This window comes from Vulpes lagopus, chromosome 4, assembly GCF_018345385.1.
Source record: "Vulpes lagopus strain Blue_001 chromosome 4, ASM1834538v1, whole genome shotgun sequence".
In the NCBI taxonomy this organism is placed as follows: domain Eukaryota; kingdom Metazoa; phylum Chordata; class Mammalia; order Carnivora; family Canidae; genus Vulpes; species Vulpes lagopus.
Genome location: NC_054827.1, coordinates 42,104,321 through 42,121,062, shown reverse-complemented (window position 1 = coordinate 42,121,062; position 16,742 = coordinate 42,104,321). Strand labels below are relative to the sequence as shown.

General features: G+C 43.8%; 1 protein-coding gene across 1 annotated transcript in view; it reads left to right on the top strand.

Moving 5' to 3' along the window:
• DPP6 (dipeptidyl peptidase like 6) overlaps positions 1-16,742 on the top strand; it is an 826,517-nt gene that overhangs the window by 121,619 nt on the left and 688,156 nt on the right. The gene's annotated exons all lie outside the window — the stretch shown is intronic.

Below are 16,742 nucleotides of genomic sequence, written 5' to 3'. Positions count from 1 at the left end.
TCATCACCTCTCATATATAGCAATGATACAATGATACAGTAATTACTGTGGCTCTCAATGTGAAATTATGTGAATCACTTCATTCATTACAGATAATGAACTAGTAATACAAGCCCGAGTGGTGTCTTCCTGACACTACTCATTTGCATTATTTCCTTTCTGCCCCCCATGAGAGCAAAAAAAAAAAATCTTTCTTCTTTCAATCAGGGATTGAGGCATCCAGCTTCAGTTGGACACGTTCTGTCTATAGGTACCGATCATCTAGCATGATGCTTTTATCCAGAAAGCATTTATCAATATAAACACACCTAGAGAGGCCATATGGAAAACATAAAAGCATCAAGAAGCTCAGAATTATAGGAAAGGTACAGAATGGATGTTCTTAAATCTTAAATCTCGTCCATAGATACCCACAAAGATGATTTCCATTGATCATAATGGTACTGCTTGCCTTTTTCACACCTTCCATGCAATATATTTATTAGCCATATTGATGATAATAGCAGAGCAACCCTCCTTGTCAAATTCCTTGGCAAACATGAGGTGTTAAGACATGGATAGACTGTCACATACATGTGAACCCGTTGACCCGAGGGACAGTGATGGCATGGCACCAGGGAGATTGATGAAAAGCCAATAGGTACTTGGTGAGTGTGTGTGTGTTAAAAGGAACATCGTATAAATTTTTAAAATGCTTTTTAACAATTCTCTAGAATGAGTGTTAATCACTGGCTCCAACGAGAAACACATTTGGAACTGAACTTCCAATGTCTTGCCTACAGCGATGTTGAGGCCCTGAGTTAGGGTTTTTATTCTGCCATTTGTGAAATCATCCAGTTGCAGGGTTCTATTATTCAGGGGCATGTGAGATGTAGAAAGAGCCCGAGCTCAGATTGCAGACATGCAGGTCATACTCTGGGCACCATTTATACCCTTCTGCGGGAAGTAGGACAAGAAATGGAGAGCAGATGGCTTATCTGTGTTGCAAGTATTCTGCTCATTCAAGCAAGAGATATTTTCCACTAGGAAATAGGATTTCTGAACAGAATTGCCACCTTTGTAGTCACTTGGTGTACTTCCTTGTCCATGCAAGATCTGTTGTGTGTAGTGAGATGGTGTGGCGACAGGAGGGTGCCAATGCTTGCATTGGTCTGCTCCCCCTACCCATGCTGTGTGCCCCAACACATAGTGACATTTCTTGGCCTTTAGAGACCCAACAGGCACATTTTTGGTGTATGTGCCTGGTCATCAGCAATCTCAGAAAAATGATATCCCAAAACAAAAGGAAATTGAGACACAATTTATTTGAGAATATTCCAGGCAATGTAATCTTTTGTTGTTCCACCTCAGCCTTTTCCAGCACAAGGTTGAGTTAGACCCATGAGTCTTGATGGAGACATTTGGAAATCCCTAGGCTTGGTGGAAAATCATATCAGTTGCAAATTCAGTGAGTAAGCTATATAGGAGCAGCTTCGAGTTGGTGGGAAGACGGCCTTCCTGGGAGCCAGTGAAGAGAGAGGTCATTGACCAGGACCAACTTTGACCCTGGCAGGTACCTCAGAGGCAAGATCTCAGTCTGTTTACATTCTGTGGATTCATTTTTCCTGCTAGTGTTCTCAAGTTCACTGGGATGGAATCATTGTCGAAGCCAGTAGTGAGCATCTCCCAGGACCACATGGCAGGCTTATCCAGAGGCTTTGGTCCAGAGCCTCCGGTATTTTTCTAAAATTCACAGGTAGCCCTTCAAGCAAATATTTATAGAGTTGTTTTTGAAGAATCACTGATGCAGTAATTAAAAACAAGGCTATTTTTAAAAATGGCTTACTAGGGCAGCCCCAGTGGCGCAGTGGTTTGGCGCCACCTGCAGCCTGGGGTGTGATCCTGGAGACCCAGGATCAAGTCCCACATCGGGCTCCCTGCATGGAGCCTGCTTCTCCCCCTGTCTGTGTCTCTGCCTCTCTCTCTCTGTGTCTATGAATAAATAAATAAAATCTTTAAAAAATATATTCTCTTTAAAAAATGGCTTACTAGGTGAAGAACTAAGTGAATAGCCAGTTGAATGCTGCTAGTATTACTGCTTGTATCCCACAAACTGAGAGAGACACTGCTTCTGAGCAGAGGGCAGGCAGACAGAAGCAGTCTCTCCTTTCAAGGAGCTTGTGCCCTGGGGAAGGACATCCAGGGAGGCATCCAGCAGGGTATCTGTCTGGGAAGAGCCTGATGTGCACATGGAAGGAAAATACAGTGTGGCAGACTTTTCAAAATGTTCTCTAAAATCATATACCAGTTTCATAAATAACCTACCGCTGGCTTATGGCTCACAGTCTCTTTAGAGCCCTGTTGTGAACAGAAGAGCATTTTCACCTCGTTGATGTCCCAGTGGCCACCCTTCGGAGCTCTTTCCAGTGGACTCCCATGTGCTGTCTTCCAGTCCATCACCTCTGTGAAGACTGAGATCAGTGTGGCTTAGATGAACTTCCTTGTGATTGGAACACCTTCTCTGTCTGCCACAGGGTTCCCTGCATGAACCTTAGTAGGACACATATCTTCTCACTAAGGAGCTTTTAATGGGGGAGATGAGACCTCACCAGCCATAGCAAATGCTCAATACTATGTGCTGTGTGAGTAAATGAGTGAATGGCCCAAGGTGGAAAGTTGTGTGTTTTATGAAGCAGGTACTTACAGGTGTTACAGGATTCTGCAGGTTAATAGAAAATCATAGAAGGCCTCTTGGAGGAAGTGGCTTTTGAGCTAGGCTTTGACGTAAGGCTATGATTGCGCCATCTGAAATTCAACTTCACAGCTTCCTGGGACGTGCTGTAAGTGTGAGACTCATCAAAATGCCACCAGTAAATGACAGAAGACCAGCGTGCATGTTCCTGCACAATGTAGCACTCGGAACTGGGTTGGAATCCCAGCTCTGTGATACCCATGCCATAGACCTTTTAAAATTACTAAGTGAGATGCTGTCTGTAAAACGCATGATAGTAAAGTTCCCTCTGCTATTGAATCTGTTCTTATTCGTCAACAAAACCCTTTGTGGATCGAAAGTTTGTAAATAAATTCAGAGCTCATGTGGAGGTGTCTCCGGGACCCGTGGATGTCCTCGCTTCCCAGATCCATTGCACATTTGTATAAACACATGCATGTTTTAAAATGTGCCTGAAGAGGAATTGTAAAGCTGCTTTTTCCAAATTAGTGAATAACTTTACAAAGAACATGAAGTTCTTCCCCTCCAGGAAGGCTTGTGCAGACATGGCCATCGTATGGCTACTCTCTGATCCCCGATTCACTGCATGTTTCCTCGGAAAAGGTGTCTGCTGTCATAGCAGGGCCTCTTCTGTCTGGGTTCCTTTCTATCCTGGAAGGAGGAGGCCTGGGAGGAGGGGGACTGATAGGATAAGTCAGTCTAGGCCAAATGAAGCTGGTTTATAGTCCCGTCCACCTCTCTCTTTCCTCGTGGCTCCCCTGCTGCTCCCCTTCTTCATCGGCATCCCATTCACGGGGGCACAGTGGATAAACCAGGCTAGAGGTGACCCCCCAGGGTCCCTTCTGAACCACAGAATTCTTGGCACAAAGCCATCCCTGGGATGTGTCTGACCTCCATGATGAATGGAAATTTGGCTCCTTCTTGGCCCTCCCCCACCCCCAGGAATATCGGAATCTTCAGTAAAGGAGAAGGCACAGTTATGGCTCATTTCCTGACTTGACTTTAATCTATCTGAGAGCATTTAAGACATTTATAGAGCGGCGGTCTTCCTTTTCATAGGAAACAAAAGTCTTCTGAAAGGCTGCTCATTTCCCCTGCCGTCGTCAAATGCAGAAATGGGGTGATCTGAAGGGAAGGGCTGCCCTTCCGCCTGCCAGATGAGCACACTTGCGTTTTGGAACTGCCATAGCACCCTCAAGTGGCAACGTCTCCGTGTGCTCAGAATCAGTGCCTTCACAGGACTCTTGGTTTTGTTTTGATCGGGCTTTGCTTTGCTTTGAGGCTTTGATTTTTGCAGGTGATTGAATTCACCAAAGGGACGTCAGAAGAAAACAGACGTCAGCGGTCAGGATTTGGCAAGTTGTTTTGAAATGATAGGGACGCTGCCCCAAGGGTGCATTGGTGTAGACTGAGCAAGAGAAGCCATGAGAAGAGATGAGAATTAAAGAAATCCGTGAAATTATGAGAAATATATTAGCCTATTTTTCCTCACGTTGTTTTCTTCCCCTGGATCAAAGAAAAGAGCAATCACGCACAGAGTCCAGACAATTCAACACGGGCTGTAAGACACAGGGACCGTACCCCATGAGCATGTTTTTCTTGTGTTCTTTTCCCAACGCCAAGTTCTAGATAATATCATCTGAAATGTTGTTGGCCCTTGCCTCAATTCAAAGTCCCATTCATTCACATTTTAGGGAGCATTCCTCCCATTCCCCCCACCGTGCAGGCTGGTTAAGACTCAAAAGCACGGACCCTCCTGTGTTTCATCCCAATAAAAACATATACGTGTACAGAAAACTAGTTTCTTCCCAGAGACTCTGATTGCAAGGTTCTGTGTGTCCCTCAGAGGTGGACTGTATTTACCTGTGTTCCCCCTCCTTGTTCTGACTGCTGGTGCCCCAGGCACATGCACCTGCTGCCTGCAGCCCCTCTGCTCCTCCTGGCTGCTCCTCCACCTGCCGCCTCTTGGCTCCCAGCAGCTCCTGTACGATGGCTTCCACACTGGCTCCCCTGACACCAAGTCAGGGTTTGCTTCTTAGGCGACCATTTAGGGCGGGGGTTGCATATGTGAAAGCACTTTGAGTACAAAGTGCTGACAAGCACGAGTTCTCAGGTTTTGATTTGGTAAAGCCGTGATTCTCTCCTCCCTACCCATCCTGTTTCAGACCCACGCTGCTTCTTGGTGGCATTAGCGACCCTGGACCAGGAGTATCTTCCAGAACATGTTTCTTTACTCCACACGGGAGAGGCCCCCGGGAGTTGGAACACATTTTCCTGCAGATGCTCCCGCTGAAGGAGAGTGTGAAAGTCGATGACAAGTCCACACATTTTTCCAGAGACCGCAGCTAACCAGAGAATCCGAGGGTGGCGGGGGGTGGGGGGGGGTGGGAGGAGGGGAAGCTTAATGATGTATTTTGTAGATTATCAGCCATAGGCGGCTATAATTTTTCTGAAGGTGATGTGTGTAAGAGATTTTGGCTTCCCCGTAATAACAGCTTGTTGGGACGCCTTGCGGGCCCCGTGCTGTGGCCTGGCCTCTCTGCACATCCCCATGCCACCTGGAGAGAGCCCATGCCCAGTGAATCCTCCCCCTGCAGAGGCCCGGGGACAGGAGGAGCTGGGGCACGACTCCATGTGTGAGGACACAGCTGCACAATGGTTCCTGATGGACAGGAGCTCAAACAGAGCTTTCTGTCTGGGGGTCTGGTTCTGTTCAGCAACCGCATGTTGTCAGGGTGCGGAGTTTGCATCACCTTTGTGTTCTTTTGTGTTGTGGCCACAGAGAATCCAGAAGGAGGCAGTGCCAGAGGTGGGGTGGGGTAGTAGGGAGGTTCCCTCTTCCCACCATTCTCTTTTATTTTATTGTGGAGGAAAAAAATCCTTCCAGTAGCTACGCAGAAAACTGTTTACATCTCTTACCTAAGCAGACAATTGTCGCTGGAGAATAGAAATTCTATATCGAGGATACCTGCGTGGCTCAGTTGATTAAGCATCTGCCTTTGGCTCAGGGAGTGATCCTGGGGTCCTGGGATCGAGTCCTACATCGGGCTCCCCACAGGGAGCTTGCTTCTCCCCCTGCCTGTGTCTCTGCCTCTCTCTCTCTGTGTCTCTCATGAATAAATCAATACAATCTTTTTAAAAAAAAATAAAATAAATTCTATATTGTTGAGCAAAAAGTAGGAAGGGACCGTGACAGAGCTTTTGGGTGACCAGGGAGGGTCTGTCACACAGGTGGTTCTCACTGAATGAAGAATGCATGTGAGAATATGCTTACAGAAAAAAATCTGTGTAATTCCCTCTGGAAAACAAAAATGCTGTGGCTTTCCTCAAAGCACCAATTCAGTGAATAATATTCAGTTCTTTCCCAGCATGCAATGCAGTCCAAATCTAGGGTTATTATTATTTTTAAATTGAAGTGTAGTTGTTACATTCGTTTAGAGGTACAACATAGTGACTCAACACATTTATAACTTATGGTGTGCTCATCACAAGTGCAGTTACCATTGGTCACCACACAACACTATTATGACACCACCAACACTATTCCCTGTGCTGTACGTTTCATCCTCGTGACTCGTTCGTCCATGACTGGAAGCCTCTACCTCCCACAACCCTTCACCCATTTTGCCCGTCTCTCTAGCTCCCTTCCCTCAGGCAGTTGTCAGTTTGGTCTCTGTATTTATGAGTCTGTTTCTTCTTTTTGTTTATTTGTTTGGTGTTTAGATTCCACATATGAGATCATATTGTTTTGTCTGACTTACTTCACTGAATGTAATACCCTCTGGGTCCATCCATGTTGCCACAAATGACGAGACCTTATTCTTTTTTATGGCTAATAATTCCATTTTATATATATATATATATATATATATATATATATATACACACACACACACACACAATGGAATTATATATATAATAATTATAATATAATTATAATATTATAATATAATATAATTATAATATATATAATATATAATTCCATTGTATATACACACACACACACACACACACACACACACACACACCACTTCTTTATCCATTCATCCATCCATGGACACTTGAGCTGCTTCCATATCTTGGCTATTGTAAATAATGCTGCAGTAAACATGGGAGTGCATATATATCTTTTCAAATTAGTGTTTGAAAATTTGTTAAAAACAGGTATTCTGTTTTTAACTTTCTGAGGGCCCTCAGTATTGTTTTCCACAGAGGCTGCACCAGTTTTCAATTCCACCAATGGTGCATGAGGATTCCTTTTTCTCCACATCTTTGCCAACACCCATTTGTTCTTGTATTTTTGATTATGGCCATTCTCCAGGGATATTTTTTAGGTCATTGAACAAGAAGGAGATACCTTTGTAGAACTCTTGCATCATGTCTTGAGGAGTCAGATCTGATTAATACGGCTTAGAGAAATGCCAAGGAGGTAAAAGTCACAGAAGCCGGGAATACTTAGTGAACTAGTGAACATGTGAGCTTCTCCAACATCCTTCCCTAGTTAAGGCTTTTGAAGAAGGAAAAAAAAAAAAAACAACACAACACCCAGAAACAGAATGCATTCATCTTAGCAATGCTTATTCCTCTCTCCAAGATTGGTGGAGATGGAAGAGTCTGGGGATCACTTGCTTTGATTCTTCTCCTGCAGCTGTGTCAACTGATTTAGGAGATTACCATCATTGCACTTTAATCAGGAACAGAAACCAAGGGCTGGGTGTTGCTTAACTATTGAGATGCTCTGCACTTGCAAGATGCCATCATATCAAGTGGCTGTTTTTCATCATGTGGATCAATCCAAGCAGGCTGCCTTCCTGGGGATTCAGTAGCTGTGACTTCAGGGCCTGACATTCACAGTTTTAGATGGGAAGACTTAATAAAATGCAGATGTAATCAGTGGATAAAATGCTAGACTAGTACTTCCTCTAAGTTTTCCATTAAAGGGCCCATCATGGTACAAGTATACCACTTGAGGGTCTGTGATATAAGTGGGTAAGTTGTTTGAAAGCTTGTATTTTATCTTAGCATACTCATGAATTTTGTATTCTAGCCCATATTTGGATTTAATGACTTTATATCATTTCTCTTTGAGTAAATTAAGTACTGAAAAAAGATATTTGGAGACTCAGAATTCCTTTAGATTGTAACCAGCCATTTACATCTCATTTCAAGTTAAACCTGACATGATGCACGATACCAGAGCTCTGAGAGAGAGAGAGAGAGAGAGAGAGAGAGAGAGAGAGAGAGAAATAAAGGAATCTTGAAACACGGATGGAAATAGAGCCTTTACTGCAGCTGCTTTTACCATAAGATGGCTCAGAAATCCTTCAGAGTCCTTTAAAAGCATTAATTTATCCATCCTTCCTCACAAAGATTGAAAAGATTCTGTATAAATGATGCAATTTGGGTATTGTTGGGTTACAAGGGAATGAAATGGTGGTGATTATGGGTACAGTGCAGAGGATTGAGGTAATAGGACCCATCAGGGACTCAGCTCAATCTAAGGAACAAATGGGATCCACCTCATCCTATTGTAGCAGAGAGTCAATTTTATTTTTGCTGTGGGTGAGTGAGAAAAAAAAAAGCTGTTCAAATTGCAGGCTTATATGACTAATGGATTTATTTAGCCAACGGGCAATTTCTGTTTACCTGTCAAGCAAAATATAAATATAAGTAATTGTTGGGAGAATTACTTTTTTTGAGTTCCAAATTACAATGATCTGAAATGCAATTAGTAGTATAGACAAACCTATTTTCCCCCTTTATGAAAAGGAAATTGTTCAGAAATGGGTAGAGTGCAGCTGATAGAGTTACAGTGCACAATGGAGTGAATTACCCACGTGAAGCAAATGAGCGGCTTCATTTCAGTTTTATTGCTCCTAATATAATGTTTTCATTAATGAGAACCCACTGCTTCTCATATCTGACATAGTCACCTATGCATGAATCAGGGGTTTGCAATGATATCTCTTGTATTCGCTCAAGACAATGTGAAGAGACAGACCACAGGCGGGGAGTTTACTTTGTTTCCAATGGTCAGGTGTCACACTTCATATTTAGAATCTGTGTGGGTGCTGATAGTTATCCACAAATATCGAACTTGTACATGTGGTCCCAAGAATGTGTTAAAATTCAAGAGAAGGGGCGCCCAGGTGACTCAGTGGTTGAGCGTCTGCCTTCGGCTCAGGTCGTGATCCCAGAGTCCCAGGATCGAGTGCCGCATCAGGCTCCCTGCAAGAAGTCTGCTTCTCCCTCTGCCTGTGTCTCTGCCTCTCTCTCTCTGTGTGTCTCTCATGAATAAATAAATAATATCTTTAAAAAATTTTGAGAGAAAGCTCATTTTTAAGTATACGTTTGTGTTCATAAAAATAGGTATGCTCCATGGAAATGTGGAGAAAATCTTAAGTGGTGGTGGGAAAGAAAATGGAGTTTATAATGGGCGTTTTGATGTGCCTTAAAGGAGTAGATTCAGGAAAATTAAGTTCATAAAAGTCAGTTTTCTACTTAAATGTGTTTAACTTCATTGATTTTTAATTCATAACAAAGTTTTTTCTTATTACATTAAAAAAGCAGTGGGCCTAAACCAGAGGTACTGAGGAATTTTTAATGAAATCAATTTTTGAAAGTAATGCTTTTTAAAAAAATTTCCTTGCAATTCTGCAGAGCTTGCCTGCCAAATTTCATATATTCTGGCAAGGTGAGAGAGGCTCTCTGCTAATGTGCAAAATCAAAGTATCTCTGAGATAAGCCGCAAGAAGCATGGTGTCTTAACTTGGATCATGTCTTTGGTGTCTGCCTTGTTAATCCTCTTCTGGCCACTGCCTTCTTCCTGAGATGAGCCCTCAACATCTCAATTCAGGGGTGAATTAGCATTCTGAAAATGTCCTGAAAAGACCAACTGTACACCATTCCATTTTGATTTCAAGCTGCTCAGATAACCTCTATTTAAATGAGGAAGACAGGCCTTGTTCATTCTCAAAAACTTCTTACCCTCTGGAAAATTCTTGTTAAGTGTTTTGAATTGGTAAGCCATTTCCTGGGAAAAAGCAAACATTTGGGGGGATCTTCGAGGTCACCTTGGTACCATTTAGAGTAACATTCGAGTACATTATTCTAGTCTGGTGTTTGCTAAACTTGAGCATGCATCAATCAGGATGACCTAGTGGGCTAATTAAAATACAGGTTGTGGGGCTCTAGCCCTCAGTTTCTGATTTAGTAGGTTTGAGATGGGGTCCAGGCTTTTAATTCCAAACAAATTTCTAAATGATCCTTATAACGCTGGTCTAGAGATAGTTCTTTGAGGGGATTAAAAATGCCACTTCGCGCTCCTGTAATAAATAACTAGAGCATTATTGTGAACACATTAGTGTTCTAGTGCTTTTTAAGAGCCTTTTCCTAATAAAACTAGCAGGGCTGTAAATGTACTGGAATAAGCGAGAAATTGAGAAAAATACATTTATTCACGAAAGGAAGTCACTATCCATCTGGCCAGGTAATTTATAACATCAGTTCTGAGTCATTATAAGGAGTATTGACTAGAATCTGTAGGAAAGCGAAGACTGTTCGTTTTAGTCCATCATTTCATCCTAAGAACACAGCACGGTGACTGGTGCCCACTAGGCATTCCAATATTCACTGAATAAGTAGATGAAATGCTTACAATAAACACTGACATTAGCTGTACCATTTTTCATGCATGGATTTGGTTTTTGTTTTAGAGAGCAAATGAGACAAGCGTACTATATGACAAGTTGTTCCGATTCAATGGCTTATATATACAGCAAGTATTTATTCCAAGATCCATCTTTGTGCTGGTCAACTGTGATTTAGTGGATCTGCCCTGGGCTCAGCTAGGTGGCTGCACTCTATGTTCCCTGATGGCTGGATTGGATGGACTTCAGACCTGTGAGTTCAGGTCTCTCCAAGTATGCTTGTTCTGGAGGCCAAGCCAACCTGGCAGCAGCCACCCCAGGACACATTCTTATGTGGTGGATCACCTGGGCAGGCTGTACAGATGGCCTGAGAGCTCTGCCTGCATCATGTCCCTTCATATTCCAGTGGCCAAAGCAAGTCACTCAAGAGGTCATTGTGGCAGTTTAGAATACCTCATTAGATAGGCTCTGGGATGAAAAAATATTTGCTGAACAACATTTCAATTTGTCCTAGTTTCACATATGGAAATTATGACTTTTTAAAAGATTATTTATTTCAGAGAGAGAGAGAGAGAGAGAGAGCATGAGTGGGAGGAGGGGCAGAGGGAGACAATCTCAAGCAGACTTTGGGCTAGGCACAGAGCCTGACACGGGGCTTGAACCCACGACCCCAGGATCATGACCTGACCTGAAACCAAGAGTCAGGACACAGCCGACTGAGCCACTCAGGTGCCCTGGAAATAACAGCTTCTTATCTCAAAGATGAAGCATGCCAACCTGGAAACTTATAGCTTGGAAATGGAGCCACGCTCTTGAAACAGACAGCTCTTACTCAGACTGCCCCATTACACACGTCAGGAGGTGGTTTGTCTTGGTGCTTGTGGGGTGCCTTCTGGCCACCTGTGCGCGTTTCTCTTTTCACTCAGGCCTTGGTTGTTTGCTAATTACTTTTTATTGACGCTTTTCCAGAGGGTGCCTTAGCTCAAAGGAATGCTCTTAATTCTGGGGTAAGATGGTGAGAGTCTTTCCAATTCCTACCAGCAGGTGTCCAGGAAGCAGGTGACCCTGCTCCCACCCTGGCCTGCCTCACTCACAGGGGCTGCTGGCCCAGATGCTCCAAGGCAGCCCATTGTTGCTTGAAGCCTCTCCTCTCTTCCCTCTTTGTGTCTTGCAGCCAAATGCAGCACAGGGACCTGGAGGCCAGGCCAATTCACTGGGCTGGCCTTACTTGTTTGCTATTTCTGGCTGGCCAGCCCCTTCTTTCTAGGGTGGATTACATCAGCCTCACACTCCGGTTCCCTAAATTTTACTCCTATTGTACATTCTAGGAATGTGCCATATCCCTTTCCATTGTCTAATTGGAATCATTTTTAGTGGAGTCAGATTTTTAAAAATTCTCTGTAACTATTTCCATTGGCCTGCAAATGAGTATAATTTACATGGCAGGATTAAATGACTCAGCATCAACTCTTTCCACTATCCAAAGAAGACCCTGCATTTGAATGACCCTGTTTCTTTCACTCCTTTCCTATTCCATTGTTGTTTTCAAGTAAAAGCCTTAAAAACCTTTTTGGGTGACTTGATGCAAAATAGTAATAATAACAATAATAATAAACAAAATAAATTCAAAAGCCCCCCATGAGGCATGGAGCCCTGTACTTGCTAGCCTGTGTCACGTGCCTTGGAATCTCAAAATGCTTGCAGTTGGTCACAAAAGCTTTTTCTTCTAGAACACAGTCATCACCTCTGTTGGTTAAAGCACCAAAGCATTGAATTGCAGAGGCTCATTAAATTAATAAAGGGGATCAGATTTAACTTAATTCATGAGACTGGAGGGGTGCATGGTTGGAAAGGGCGAGGAGCTCTGGGGGCATTTCAGAGCAGAAATCACGTCCCTTTTAATCTAATATTACTTGATATATGAATTAAGGGAGTTCAGATAACGACATTGTTATGTTCAAATGATCACCAGGGACAAACAAACAACAAACTCTCTTCCAAATCTCATGCTCTCCAGATCTTAAGGGCCTTGGAAAAACACGTGGAAGTTCTTGCTGAATAACTAGGACGTGAAAAGACAGAGGTTGGTGCCTCCTCCAGGAGGGAAAGCGATTATTTCCAAGGAGATAATATTAGAAATGAGATTTTATAAGTACTCAGCAGCAAGGAATTTGTAGAAAAGAAAAAGAAATACACAGCCTATTGGTATTGACCCAGAGTGAGGACAGGAGTGAAGGACAAGAAGGAGAAGGAGAAAAAGGAAGAGTGGGAGGAGGGCAGGTGGGCAGTGGGCAGATGTTAGAGGCAAGAGGGAGCACCTCTAAAGGAACAGAGGGTGGAGGGACAGCCTCCCCCCTCCACCACCAGGCTGGAACAAATATTTTCTGTGGGTTGACTCCATCCAGCTTTTTAGCTAAATCGGTGGCTGTTGTACCGACGTGACAATCAGCTTGGTTGCTTGTGTTGATTGACTGTGTGTTTGTGGGCACAGAGCGAGGGGGTTAGTCGTCTGTAGTAGGTGTTAGCGCTGATGCCTACGAAACACACAGTTGCACAATGGCTGTATTAAGATGTAAATAATAATGCCATGGGGAGCTAACAGTGAACTTTATGAATTTTAGGGTTAAAATAAATGTTTCCCTTTAAAACATTACTTGTCATGTATCAATTCAAAAAGCTCAAATTAACTTTAATTTCGTGTTTTTCAAAAGCTAGGACCAGGCAACTCATTTTTCTTTTTTTATTATTTTTTTAAAGACTTTTTTTAAAATTTATTTATTCATAGAGACAGAGACAGAGGCACAGGCAGAGGGAGAAGCAGGCACCAAGCTCTCCCGTTAGGGAGAGCCTGACGTGGGACTCCATTGGGGTCTCCAGGATCACGCCCTGGGCTGCAGGCGGCGCTAAACCACTGCGCCACCGTGGCTGCCCCATTTTTCTTGTGCTGGACCTTTCCTGTTTGTAAAGTTTGTAAAGAAATCATGCTAGCCAGCTCCCCTTGTGGGTAGGCATCTTGCAAAAAAAAATTGTTTTTAAAGATAGATATGTAGAGAGAGTTTAGTTGGGCATAGGCTTTGTATTTATGCATTTAACGCCATATTTTCTCAAACTACCCAAATATTTGTTTTATTTCTCCCCCTTGGTATGAGTACAAGGTGATAATACGTAGAAGATGCTGGTGCCCAGTGTCTTGGGGAAGGCTCTTCCATCAGCACATGCCGCTGGTTATTTCATCTCTCACGTCTCAGCATTTGGAATGAATAAAAATCATAAATGGGGCTTTGCTCTCGTCCTTTCCCTCACAGAGAAAGAGGAAGTAAAGTACATGATATAATTCTCTCCTAGAAATAAAAAAAACCTCTTAGCTAATAAAAATCATGCTTAGCCTGCTGAACTCAGTATACTTTTGATATTTTTATAATGCTTAGCTTGCATGTGGATGACAAAGTTCCTTTCATTGTCATTTAAAAAATGACTACCCACCATATTTTGCAGCATTTGCCTAATTCCAATGACTAATCATATTTGTTTTGTAAATTGGTTCCTGGGAAAATAAACACACACCCCTTTATTTAATAAACGGGAAAAAATAATACACAACTCGATGGAAAAATAAGTCAGTGGACATGGGTGTAAGGAGTATTGAAGAATTAATATCTTGATATGATATAATCCATGAAACATTTTCAAAAATAGTTTCCCATATTTACCCAATAAGCAGAACTGGGAATCTATTTCAATATAGTACATTCAAGATCTTCGGTGATTGGTGAGCGGAGGATATTACTGACCTGTGTCCTGAGGTGCACCTATATTTAAATGCTCATTGGGAAGTTCTGCTACTCTTCAGAACCTCTTCCCCTGTTTAAGAAACTGGGGATCTGAAAAGGTTTTTGAAGGCAATAAGCAAATTAGTTATGTATCATAAACACAAAATGCCATAGTTGCAATTTTCTGCAACTGCATTTCCTCACTCAGCCCAACACACTGACGGGCTGACTCTTATATTTGGGACTTCCGAGTCCTGACAGTATATTAAAAAATACACTGCAATTTGTAAAGACATGCTTAAGCCATGTGTGAAGTATGTACAAACATGCATACACATACTCACACTCAAAGTCTAGAACAGTCACTCCGCCTGGAGCACCTCTCCCACCCACCCCCCATTTCCCCTGCTTAATTTTCAATTTGTTCTCTCAAACACAAATGTGTACTCCAACTTGTCCTCCAATTGTTTGTGAGTCTTATCGTTTCTTCATTTTATTTTATTTTTTTTTAAATTTTCTATTTATTTATGATAGTCAGAGAGAGAGAGAGAGAGAGAGAGAGAGAGGCAGAGACACAGGCAGAGGGAGAAGCAGGCTCCATGCACCGGGAGCCCGATGTGAGATTCGATCCCGGGTCTCCAGGATCACGCCCTGGGCCAAAGGCAGGCGCCAAACCGCTGCGCCACCCAGGGATCCCGTTTCTTCATTTTATAAATGATTTTAAGTAAAACTTGCTTATCGTGTTGTCTAAATCATTTAGTTATGATTTCTAACACGGACCAAATTGTGATTTGAATACCCACAAGCTGATCTGTGAATGATGTTCAAAAATGAGGGACACAGGGGCACCTGGGGTAGCTCAATCAGTTGAACATCTGACTCTTGGTTTCGGCTCAGGTCATGATCTCAGCCTCCTGGGATGAAGCCCCAGGTTGGGCTCCATGCTCATCACAGAGTCAGCTTGTCTCTCTCCTTCTGCTTCTCCCCTGCACTCTCTGAAATCAGTCAATCAATCAAAGCTTAAAAAAAGTGAGGGTCCCAATGTGCCTTCCATAGCTCAGTTTCAACCTATTATTGTTGATATGCCAACGTCTATAAAGCATTGGGTATGATACAAAAGCTACTTCCATATAAATACTGTATTTTGTATTCAATGTTAGTACAAGAAATATGTAATGCTGTTTCTTACAGTTTGTGTGACTATATACACAAAAATTTCATATGTATATGAAAATATAAATTTCATGTATATTATGTAAGAAAGACCCTAACAGCATCTATTTTTAGTGAAATGTCAGGACATAGATGCTGCAGGGAGCAGCCTGAGCTTTCCTTTCAAGTCAGGCTGGAAAAGGCAGCTTCCTCCCATCAAAAGCACAGCTGGGGCGGGGGAGGGGGGATGACAGCAAGGTTTCCTATTTATCTAAATGTGATGACTTTTAAAGTTACATTTTATGGCTCTTGTAATTGCTGCCTCTGTCTTCAAAGTAAAGAGGGGCTGGTGAAATTCTCTACACCCCCAGGCCTGTGGGTGGGACAGCTGCCTGGGCACAGGCCTTTTGCTGGTTCAGGCAGCCTCTTAGCTATTGGGATGTTGGTTTTGCTTGTTTTCATGGTTGCACAAAGGAAACGTGTCTTTAAAGTACTTTAACAATCACAGTTTTCTTCATATTAGAGGGAAACTAAAGTGGATTCAGCAGAAGATGGGAGTGGTAATACATGTGAATTAAAACAGGACTACCCACCAGGTTGAGACTTGGGAGAGCTTGGAAGGGACCGGAAGGTATGTTCTCCCAAGAGCCTTATTTGCCAGCATCCCGATTCTCCCTCCGAGTTAAGGACACTGCGTGGGGGAAGAGGCCATCTCAGGACCAGGCAGGGGTCTTCTCAGAGTCGGGGCTCTGGCAGTGATTCCAGGAGATCGTCTTGGATTCAGACCCAACAAAGGCTGGTGAGCCCGCAGTATGGCCTGCTGAGTGGCCATGGGAGCCTAGCTGGAGCAGGGTCACCGTCACCGCTGAGTCCGGGAGGATTGTGACGATGCAGATGCTCACTCTGAACTGGTGCAGAAGAACAGCACAAAGGGCAGGGGCGAGCCCTCCACCCGTCCCCTCCCTCCGCAGGTTTAGGTCCTGGTCTCCGCTGAAGCTCAAGTCGGGACACATCTGTCCGACCTGGAGGGTCTGCAAACAGGAGGGAAAGGGACGTGGAGACGAGACGAGGAGGAAGAGCTCCCGAGAGCCTAAAGAAGGCCGGAGGAGCGGGTCTGGGGAGGAGGGGGGCGGTCCGGAGGCCCAAGGGCCTGTCTACCCCAGGAGAGGGAGGCGAGGAGCCGCCTGCGCCCGGGCATGCGGTGTCTTTCCACACGGCGGCGCTGGAGCACGTCTTACTGCAGCAAGATGCGCGGGTGCGCACCCGGAGCCGGGCGCCCTCTCTGGTGTGGTTCGTCCCGGTCCCTTCCTCTCTGTCGGGGATCGAGGGGGCGGAGCAAGCTCTGGAGAAGTTGCCGGCATCCCAGACGCGTCAGCCTCTGCCTCTATTTACCGAAAATGAAAGTGGGGTTCGCGATGTGCACAAGTGGGCTTGGGGCGTGTAGGGAGGGGCGCCCCCGAG